The sequence below is a fragment of the Tubulanus polymorphus genome, chromosome 3 (genome assembly GCF_964204645.1).
Source record: "Tubulanus polymorphus chromosome 3, tnTubPoly1.2, whole genome shotgun sequence".
NCBI lineage: Eukaryota > Metazoa > Nemertea > Palaeonemertea > Tubulaniformes > Tubulanidae > Tubulanus > Tubulanus polymorphus.
In genome coordinates, this window is record NC_134027.1 from 1404306 (window position 1) to 1414479 (window position 10174).

The following is a 10174-nucleotide window of genomic DNA, read 5'->3' on the forward strand; positions in this document are numbered from 1 at the left end:
TGTGGGCGAGTGGTTAGGGCGTCCGTACATTGCCGTAGTGTTAATTTTTTTGTAAAATAATCAAATTCATGAAATGAAAGATATATTTCTACATATTAGATCGCTATACATATAGCATTATACATATACCATATATTATCATAATAGAGTTGTCATTGTTATTATGTGTAATGAATTCTGTAATTTGAAGGGAAAATTAAATCTTAGTTTGAGTGCATTTTCCTAATTAACCATTCCCCTTTCACCTTTATGATATGCATCAACCACGACTTAAAGACCAACGCATGGTTTTAATGTTGAAGTTGAAGTGATAATTTGATTCATTCCGCAACTTATTAACACAGTATCAACTTTATATCTATCATAGTAAACGGCAGTTTTAGTTAGGAACTAGCGGTGTGAACGTATCGGTGAAATGGGTAAGCCTTTGTACACACCCCCACCCACCCTACAGCCCCCTCTACGATTGTTCAAATATTCGAAATTGTCGTAATTTAGCTCATTTGAATTATTTCTTCCCAGTTCACTTTTGACGTTTCTAATTCTCCTTTAAGTTTTCGATACTTTTTTATCTTTCTTGGTTAATTGTTTTCGTTGATCCTCTCTTCAGATTTCATACGATATGTTTTCATTTTCATTACAGTCGATTTTTAGGCGTTCTTCTCCTATTACTATTTCTTCTAATCTCGCTTTATGTTTTCAGTCGTTTTTTTTTTCATTCGTCGCTATCTCCTCATCTTTCACGTGATATTTTCTCAATAGATCTATTTCTCTCATAGAAGTGGGGATTACAATAAAAACCTCATTTTCTAATGAGAAATAACAGTTTATCAACACGGGATCACATCAGCAGGTTCTCAATTTTCTCAATTGTATTTTTCCAGTCACTATCAGGAAATTCTGTCTCTTTCTAACTATGCATCTCTCACTGATCGGGTCAAGGTCAGCTCATAGTGTTAGCGGTAATGGTTGTCACTTTGTTTCGGGAGTGAATCGATGTTTTTCTGCGGTAATCAACTCCGCTCAGAAAGTCGAAGAACTGGAAGTCGTGTCCAGTGCCGAGGAGGAACTCAAACTGATTAGTAACGTATGCGGGTACGATATCAATTATTCAAATGTTATGCGTCTAGACGTGACTAAATGGGAGCCCAGGGAGTTCGGCTGCTACGTGACGTCATAGTTGACGTCACTTAATTGATGATAAGATAATAATATCATATACACATATAGTCTACAGCGTCGTAGAAGTCTCCATTCTTTCCCTCTCTTTCTCTCTTTCTCTCTTCTTTCCCATCGGAATTCGCTAATTTGTTACTTTCTTCTATATTATAATGTAGACTGTATGACGAAGCGGTTTCTTGTACAAATCGTATGCTTGAAAATTGCGCGACCGTCTCAGCAATGGATCGCCATCACGTCAATTCATACATGGATGAAGTGATCAAACAAGGAATCATCAAATTCTGTGGTGATAAACAATTACTGGACTGTAAGTAACCACCATCCGCCGTTCGGCACCCCAGAGCTATCTTTCCTCCAACTGAGACGACTGGTACACATTGCAACTACACAGGACACCTTGTAGCCTAGTCTAGGGTTTAGTTGCCAGATACGCGATACACATTGCGACTACATAGGGCTACAACGCCTAAATGAAACTTATAATAAATCATCATAGATTGCCAGGGTTTGGTCGCCACATGTGCATTGAACGTTTTTTTATTGTCAATATCTTTTTCATCCTTAAAATGCATTTCTATTTTGAAGATTTTTGCGATAAAACTTGCAATTAGCAAAACGAATAATGAATTGTAAAATTATATTAACATTTTTCTAAAAATATTTATTCGATGATAGTGTATTCAATCCACGGTCAGTGCATGAACAAGTATCAAAACGTCACCGCTGAATGTATCGACGTGAACCATCGAAAAATCAACCATCTGCAAAGACACTCGAAGAGACTGAGTACAGATATCACTCAAGCTCAGTGCCGGTAAGCTTTAGATCTCTCGATCCAGACACAACTTAGAAAATACAGAATGATATGAATCTCTCACAGCGGAATGACTAAAAATATGACCAGGATTCTCCGGAAATCGAACCCGCTGTCACAGAATCAGATGACGCCCAACGACGGGACTTCTCGCACCCATTGCGACAAAAAAGTACTCCTGGGCCTGTCCGGGAATCGAACCCGGGACCTCTCGCACCCAAAGCGAGAATCATACCGCTAGACCAACAGGCCGTGATGGTCGTGGTCACGACGCTATGGTTCCATTTCCTGGGATTTCATGCGAAACATGTGTCTCTTGTGATATATTGATTTAAAAGAATTTTACTTCCAAATCTAGTGCAACAGATGTTTGCTTAATTCCACACAACTCAAATGAAATCTAAGCCAAGTTTTAAGATTTGAGGTGATTTCTGAAACTGGGCTTCGTGGAAGGGGAAGACCCCTGGTCTTGACCAACACTACCACCTGGTGGTTTGAATAGAACATAGGTTTTGAAGATATTTAATGTTTCTCTGCGTGAAATCATTATCCTTTCCAGACAAGATTTAATTTTCAATCTCTCAACCGGAAATTGCGGTTGCTATAGTAACACCTGCCGATAATCTTAAACGCGGTGTTGGTGGCATCGTTATATATAGGGCCTATGACCTTTCTCTGAAAACATCGTTGTCTTTTTTAAGAAAGAACCTTCAACATTGCAATCAGTATTGCCGATAATCATAAGATACGCAAATTACTAAACATCAACGTAATCGTTAGGTTGCGGAAGGACTTTATTGTTATTATCACCGTGTCTTCGTCAGTGCCTTTGTCTTGCTGCCTGATAACATTCGCTATCACTATCAACCACCACCTCAACTACTGTCACTCATTGGATACTTATTGATCCTTGTTGGAACATCAGACTTGCAACATCAGACTTACGACAATAAAGTGAACAAATTACAAAATCGTAGTTACAAACAAACAGAGATAAAAGAACACTAGACCGATGAAATATGCTATGATCAAATGATACAAGTGATCAAATAAAATAAGATTAACATTGCGATCACTATCATCGCAGCTTCATTCTCTTTTCTCTACTCTTTTCTCTCTCACTCTCTTTGTCTGTCATGTGTGCTTGCTGTAGCGGCCTTCTGACATTTATTTGGCCCTCATAAGAAAGCCTTCTCAATTTTATTTTTGTTCTGTTTGTGAACATTCTAAAACCACACTTTTGTTTCTTATAAAATAGAAAGAAAGTTGAGATATGTTCCGCATGACTCGAGCGATCACATTTTCAATATTTGAACTATTTACAGAATTGTGTCGCGAGTATTCAAATGTGGTTACGACGGACTGAAGTCCAGATGTGGTCCGGAAACCGGTTTACTATTCATCCGAATCGCTCGAGGATTCTTACCCAAACGAATTACTGAATATTGTCTGGATAGAATAAAGCACGACTGGATGGCGAATCAGGGCTATTCTGAGGTGACCGAATTCATCAAATCTATGGAGATTAAACGTAGAAATGGCACCGTTTCATTAACTTACAATTGTTTGATTTTCCTTATTCTATTGTTTTCCTTATTCCATTGAAATGGAGATAAATTCTAAATGTTATCGTTGAAATTGTGCCTTGTTTTCTTATTGTTTTAATGAAAAATAACTCATTCGTGATGAACGCATCATATACGTTTATTCTATATGTAATTAGTATGGATGTAAACTTGCTCATATTACATGTATATATCTGATATCTTGTTACTGTAAGGTCTTCATGGTCTGGTATTTTTATGAATAATGATTCCTGGTGTTAAAATAAAATCGCTGTTCTAGTCGTTATTACGATTTAAGCTAAGGCTAAAAAAATTGATACCTTGTTTCTCCGCTCTGCTGAGCTTAAATGTTGACCCGGCCGGCCGCCTATCTACCCTATACATTACTTTTTTTTAAATCGTGATCAATTTTACCATAACAGGCCCGGCCGCTATAGAAATGAACTGTATATAAATTTCATCATATTTTACAAAAATGACCCGGCCGCTGCGGAGAAACAAAGTATCATTTTTGTTTAGCCTAAGATCATACTCGTCATTCCATTATAAGATTTTCTTCATGAGTTTCTGGATCTAAAGACGACTGTATGATATAAGCCGATAGCAAGTCTGATTATAGTTTGTTTTTGATGCAAATAAGGATTAATCGATTGAAAATATGTAAGAAGAAATGCAGATTACCGGATTCATTTCCCGGCACAGTTCTGAGTTAGATTTGAGTCCGTTAAAACATTGAAATGATTTGATTTTAACTCAGAGTTAACGTTAACTTACAACAGCGGAACCGAGAGCCAGGAGGAGTCTAAACAGAGCCATAAACGCTGTTTACCCAAAAGGATGTTCCGACATACTGACAAAACAAAACGTGACATGAAAGAAATTAAAGAAAAACAACCGAAAAGGGATGAAATAAAGAAACACAATAAACCATTTTACAGTTGCTAGCCGCCATTTTGTTAGGGTACTTTTGTCCCGTATTGTTGGGTCATTTTTTTCGTTTTTTTAAAAACTATCCGTGATGTGTATTGTATCATATTTCATCTGCCCATGGATGGATTTTGACAACTTCAGCAACATTCAAACCGCATAAATCTCTAGTTTTCAGTTATGTAAAAATCATTAAACTAGAGATTTATGCGGTTTGAATGTTGCTGAAACTGTCAAAATCCATCCATGGGCAGATGAAATATGATACAATACACATCACGGAGGGTTTTTAAAAAAGAGAAAAAAATGACCCAACAATACGGGGCAAAAGTACCCTAACAAAATGGCGGCTAGCAACTGTAAAATGGTTTATTCAGGGACATCAATGAATCGAAGTAATATTGCTTTACTGTTGTGTCCAGAAATTATAAGAGAAAAATGGCCGAACTGGAAAGACTGACCCCGTGACAGGGCCTTATATACTGACAGCTGTGTGACATCATACTGCACAGCACTGACCAATGGCAAGTAATGATATTCCCGCGTAGAAGTCAAAGAATGAGATTGTTGCCACCAAAATGCCATCAGATTCGAATCCTGCAAACGAATGATTCGCGACATTATATTCTACCAGGAGGTGCCTTCACTGGCGGAAGAGTCATTACCAGTCTGAGGCCAACTTAGTTATGTGGCCAATTTGATACATTTATTAAGACCACTATTATCTTGCCAATTTAAGACTAAAAGACAAGTTTTAAGATTTAAGATCACGACTGATACAACTTGGGCCGGTTCCATAGTGAAGTGGTCTTAAACCTTAAGACTGGTCTTAAGTTGTTAGATTGGCTATAGAACTAAGTTTGTCTTAGACCGGTCTTAAGTCTAAGTCTTGTCTATGAAACTTATGTCAGGGCCTTAAACTGCGTGTAGTATTGGACCGGGATTCTCTGATTCGCGACAGGAGCGACTTTTTTTTCTATCCAGTTTAGTTAACATATGATTGAAAATGTTCCCGTGGCCGACACCTTAAATTTTCATGTTTCGTTACGATTTTTGTAAATTCGCTGTAAACAAAAAGTATCTTTTACTGATAATTTGATTCTGTTTTTTCAACCAGTTAATACTTTAAGAAGCGTATGTATCTGTGGAACAGGGATTCAAAACAGAATTAAACAGGACCCAGTTCCACTGTTGTGAGTTAGAGTTAACTCTGGGTTGAAGTTAGTTCATTTTCAATGAGTTAACTCAGAGTCAAATCTTAACTCACAACTGTGGAACTGGGTCCTGCTGACTACGTATTATTAAAGATTAAATAAAGCCAGAAAATCTGAAGGAAAAGATTTCAGTCTAGGAGACGAACGCCCTTCGGCCACAGTGAACGGGTTGATTATTGGCGTGCTTTAGACTGGAATTCCGGAGCGCGATCTTCGGTGACGTCATTATTTATATGAATGGGAATCTCTTCATGTGTGCCCCACAATTCACCCGGAACAGGACAACGAGTCAATTCTATAGAATTCTAGCTACGGTTAATGAAACAAATAATCTTGTGAAAATAAAATCGCCACAAAGGATGGCTCCGCGATAGATCTAAATGTTGAAAATATTGTAAATGTAGATTTCATTAATTTTTTCAAAAAAGCGCTGTATAAACGATGTCAATGATTCAGTACATGGTTCTGTTGTAGTTGTTCTTGTAAATGTAGATGTCGTTTACCGAATATCAAGTTATCGTCGATGCTATTTTCCACTCGTTCGCGATCCCAAAATCTTTTAAAATCGAGATAAACCAATGCCAAAAATTTCAGGTTATTTATGATTTGTGGCTGAAACTTTCCCCCTCTCCGAGTTTTTTTCTGTTCATCCGGCATCTAACCAATTGCTTAATTGAATGAAAACTGAGTCTTCCGTTAAGCAGTTATTTTGAGCGTGATTACTATTTAATTCACACGCGTCCGACGCGATTCAATCATCACTCGCGCGACAGATTAGATTTGTTCCGATGTCAAATTTCCGTCAGTCATCGGTTAAACAGATGCAGCGCATTTCGATAGGCCGGCGAGTGAAAATATAAAAGCTACGTTGGTTGCAGTTTCTGAATAAGTAAACGAAAGTAATATAACCGATAATGCAGTACAGTCCACGATGATCCGTCGTTTCCATCGCCTCCGAGTTCTACTACTAATAGCATGTCTATGTAAGTACAGTCAACACCCGATATACCGCCCACATCAGTGCAGAATGATTTTGGCGGTAAAGAGAGTATGGCGGTATATCGGGGGTGTTTTATTATGTATTTGTATCGATATGTACTTTAAGAAACCTGACGGAGGGCGGTAAATCGCGGGTTGACTGTACATCATCCTCACCGATTCATTTTCTATCAATCGTCTTTTAAGTTCTTCCTCAGAACCTGAAAATAAGCTTTATTTGGAGTTCTAAACATTTTTTTGGAATTTTCGATAATAAATTTAAGTTTAAATTTGTATAAAGTGGATCCCGGCTGTACAGTTCTAGCTTCAGTTGCCAATGTTAAGCTCTGGGACAATCATTAACCGATATCTAGGTAGAACAGGATCCTGGACTGTGGAAACGGTCTGAGATTTGTTTTTATATCTAACACGGTATATTCGTATGAGTTAAAAATGAGGATTCTGATTCTGATTCTGATTCTGATTCTGATTCTGATTCTGATTCTGATTCTGATTCTGATTCTGATCTGTCGAATATAATCAGGATTTCAAGTTATACGGGACTGAAATTCGATGCTTGTCGAGTAAGTCGTCAACAGCAACGATCTGATTGGCGCTGTCTTTTTTTATGGAGCGAAGGTGAGCAAATAACTATGTGGGCTATTCAGGCAGGGTTCGAATCCCTGCTGGCAGAGTCTCATGACGTCATCAGGCCCGGATCTCTGTAAAGGATGAACGTGGCAGAGTCTCACGCCGCCATCAGGTTCCAAGCCCTTCCGAGGGATATAGGTCGCAGGCTTCGAGAATGGGTCTTGTTTGGCAGTTAAATAGTTCTATTGTGTGAATCCATGTTGGGTTTGGGTTTCAGCCGTTTGTTTTGCCGTATTCACACAAAAGCTCATAAGATGAATCAATGATAGCTTAGAAAAAAGAATTCATATTTTTACACTTCAGGTAGTGGTGGATGCTCTGACCAGATGAAAAGTATTGGCGCTTTCCCGAATAGACGTATCGAAATCTATCACAGACCGCGGATTGTTTTCGATGATGACGGTATCGGTGTAGCGTACTGTCGGCACACATGGCGCCCGTGTGCCCGCTATAACGGTTGCGTGTGCACTATTTTGGGCAATTGCTGCGATCATGAATCCTTAACGTGTACGAGATACGAACCCACCCGACGAAAAGTACTAGAAAAACTGCTTCCTAACATCGACTGTATTGAACTACCTGCGAACGATGGCATTGTTAGAAGATACTTCGCGATCACCGGATGTCCGGATAGCTACACGGAAGACCTAACTATTCGAAAAAATTGCGAATCCGTTTCTTCGAACGTCATAACGGAGATACCGGTTTACAGAGATAACTGGTTACCATTCAAGAACATGTATTGCGCCTTGTGCCACGGATTCAACGTTAGTGAAATCAGTCCGTTTAAAGTAGATCTGCTTTGTACTAACAATAACAATCTAAAAGCAACACCAGAGGAAGTCATAGCAAGCATCAAAAACACGTCGTTCGACTCGGAAAAACCTCTACCACAAGATTGTCGTTTGGTATATACGCCACCTGTATTAGGTCGTGCACTAATGCAACCATGCAACAAAAAATTGCGTTTCCGAAATTCCGTCTGCCCAAAAACAGCTGATAATCTAATGCTAAGAACTAAGTGTAAACAGATATATAATCCAATATCAGCTTTAATAAACGGTCAGTTGAGATATTTTCGTAACTCGTACTGTTTACGATGCGAGCTACCAGACGTGACCGAGAACGCTCTGATCTGCGTTAATGAAAGGTACGGGCATAAAATGTACGGTTTGAATGTTTTGCTCGATTTTAATCTGGTCGATGGCGTCACATTCCGTACTCCAGGTTTACCACGAATATCGTTGTTTCCGATCGAAACGGTGTGCACCAAAACTGCCAAAATGCTTGACAAGAAAACATACAAGTGTCGAGATGAGGGCTGTTCGCGAGGATACCACAGGCACGGCGACCAGTGTCAACTTGACATGAAAAAGTGGCCAAAAATCTGGATCCTTGTCGTCTTTAAGTTTTATATCTCTTTCAATGACACACAGCACGTGATAATGGAAAGATACCGCTACAGCATGGAATATTGGAATTTTCGCACGTGCGACCAACACCTCGTTAATATAAAACATTTTACTGAAATAGGTACTATAACGACCATTGCTAACAATTCATACCAACGATACTTCGAATACATGAACGATGAGCTACTCGAGATGTATGTGAACAAATCCGTAGCGGAGGTGAAGCTGGCCATCAGCTTCTACGAGTCTTTGATCAGGTGTTTATTCGGCCTCGATGGAAGCGAAGTCGCAATTACCAGATACAGTTATACCATGACCAGTTTAACCGCGAATACCGTCTGCCACGAGGAAACGACATCGACCGCCGCGGGGAACGTGGATGAGGAAAATCCGTCGCTCGAACAACTGTCACCAATAGACGAAACCAACGACGAGACACTTGTGTCATATAATATATATCAGACAACGTATGATGGACAAAATTATACGATTAAAAAGAACATATGTTTCACAAAAATGACGGACTGCATTCGAGTATACGTCCATGGGACGGGAATGGTTTGTCGAGCTTCGAATATAAGTTTTGGAGACCTATTTGCAGATCGAGACTTTCTTATAACATTAGTATGCGGTAGTCTGTCTATCACCGGTCTTATTGTGACTGTCGTCGTATACTTTACTTTCCCAACTCTTCTCACTTTCCCCGGGAAACTGACCGTAAACTTTTGTGTAAGTCTGGCGATGGCTCAGGCGCTGCATCTGTTCACATTGAGTTTGAATGACGGGTTTCTGTGTGTCGTTATGGCCGCTATAAAGCACTACGTCTGGTTGGTTGTCTTTACGTCAATGAGCGCTATCGCTATTCATATGGCGCGTACATTTTCGAACGTCCAAAAATTATCAAACTCCTCGAAGGTTTTGGTTTTCTATTTGTTATCGGTGTGGCTTTCTCCTATGCTGATCGTCGGACCTTGCGTTTTTCTCGAGGAAACTGATTCGACTAGATTTTCCCGGATGATCTACGGTAGTCCTCGCACCTGTTGGTTTAAGAATACTTTGTTCTTGCTGTTCGCTTTCGTTGTACCGATCGCCATTCTCGATTTGGTCAATCTCATTTTATTTACGGTAACAGTTCATCGCATTCGACAAACGTCTTTCTCGTCAGATAACAGAAGAACCACGGTTTTTATTTTCTATCGGATGGCATTAGTGACCGGAGTAACTTGGATCATCGGGTTCGTAGCGTCGTTCGTAAACAGCGATTTCCTCTGGTACTTCTTCAACGTCCTGAATTCTTCTCAAGGGTTTCTCATCTTTCTGGCTTTCGTGGTAAACAAGAGAATATTCGCATTCATTAAATCTATATTCAAAATAAATAATTGTTCTGCCATGCCTCGAGAATAGATATGATATTGGATCCAAATAGCGTTG

The 10174-nt window shown here is 39.3% G+C and overlaps 1 non-coding gene across 1 annotated transcript; it reads right to left on the reverse strand.

The window, feature by feature from the left end:
• Positions 1-2176: 2176 nt before the first annotated feature.
• Trnap-ugg (transfer RNA proline (anticodon UGG)) lies at positions 2177-2248 on the reverse strand. Its single transcript has one exon. It is a non-coding gene; the product is annotated as a tRNA-Pro (tRNA).
• Between the last annotated feature and the right edge of the window lie 7926 nt (positions 2249-10174).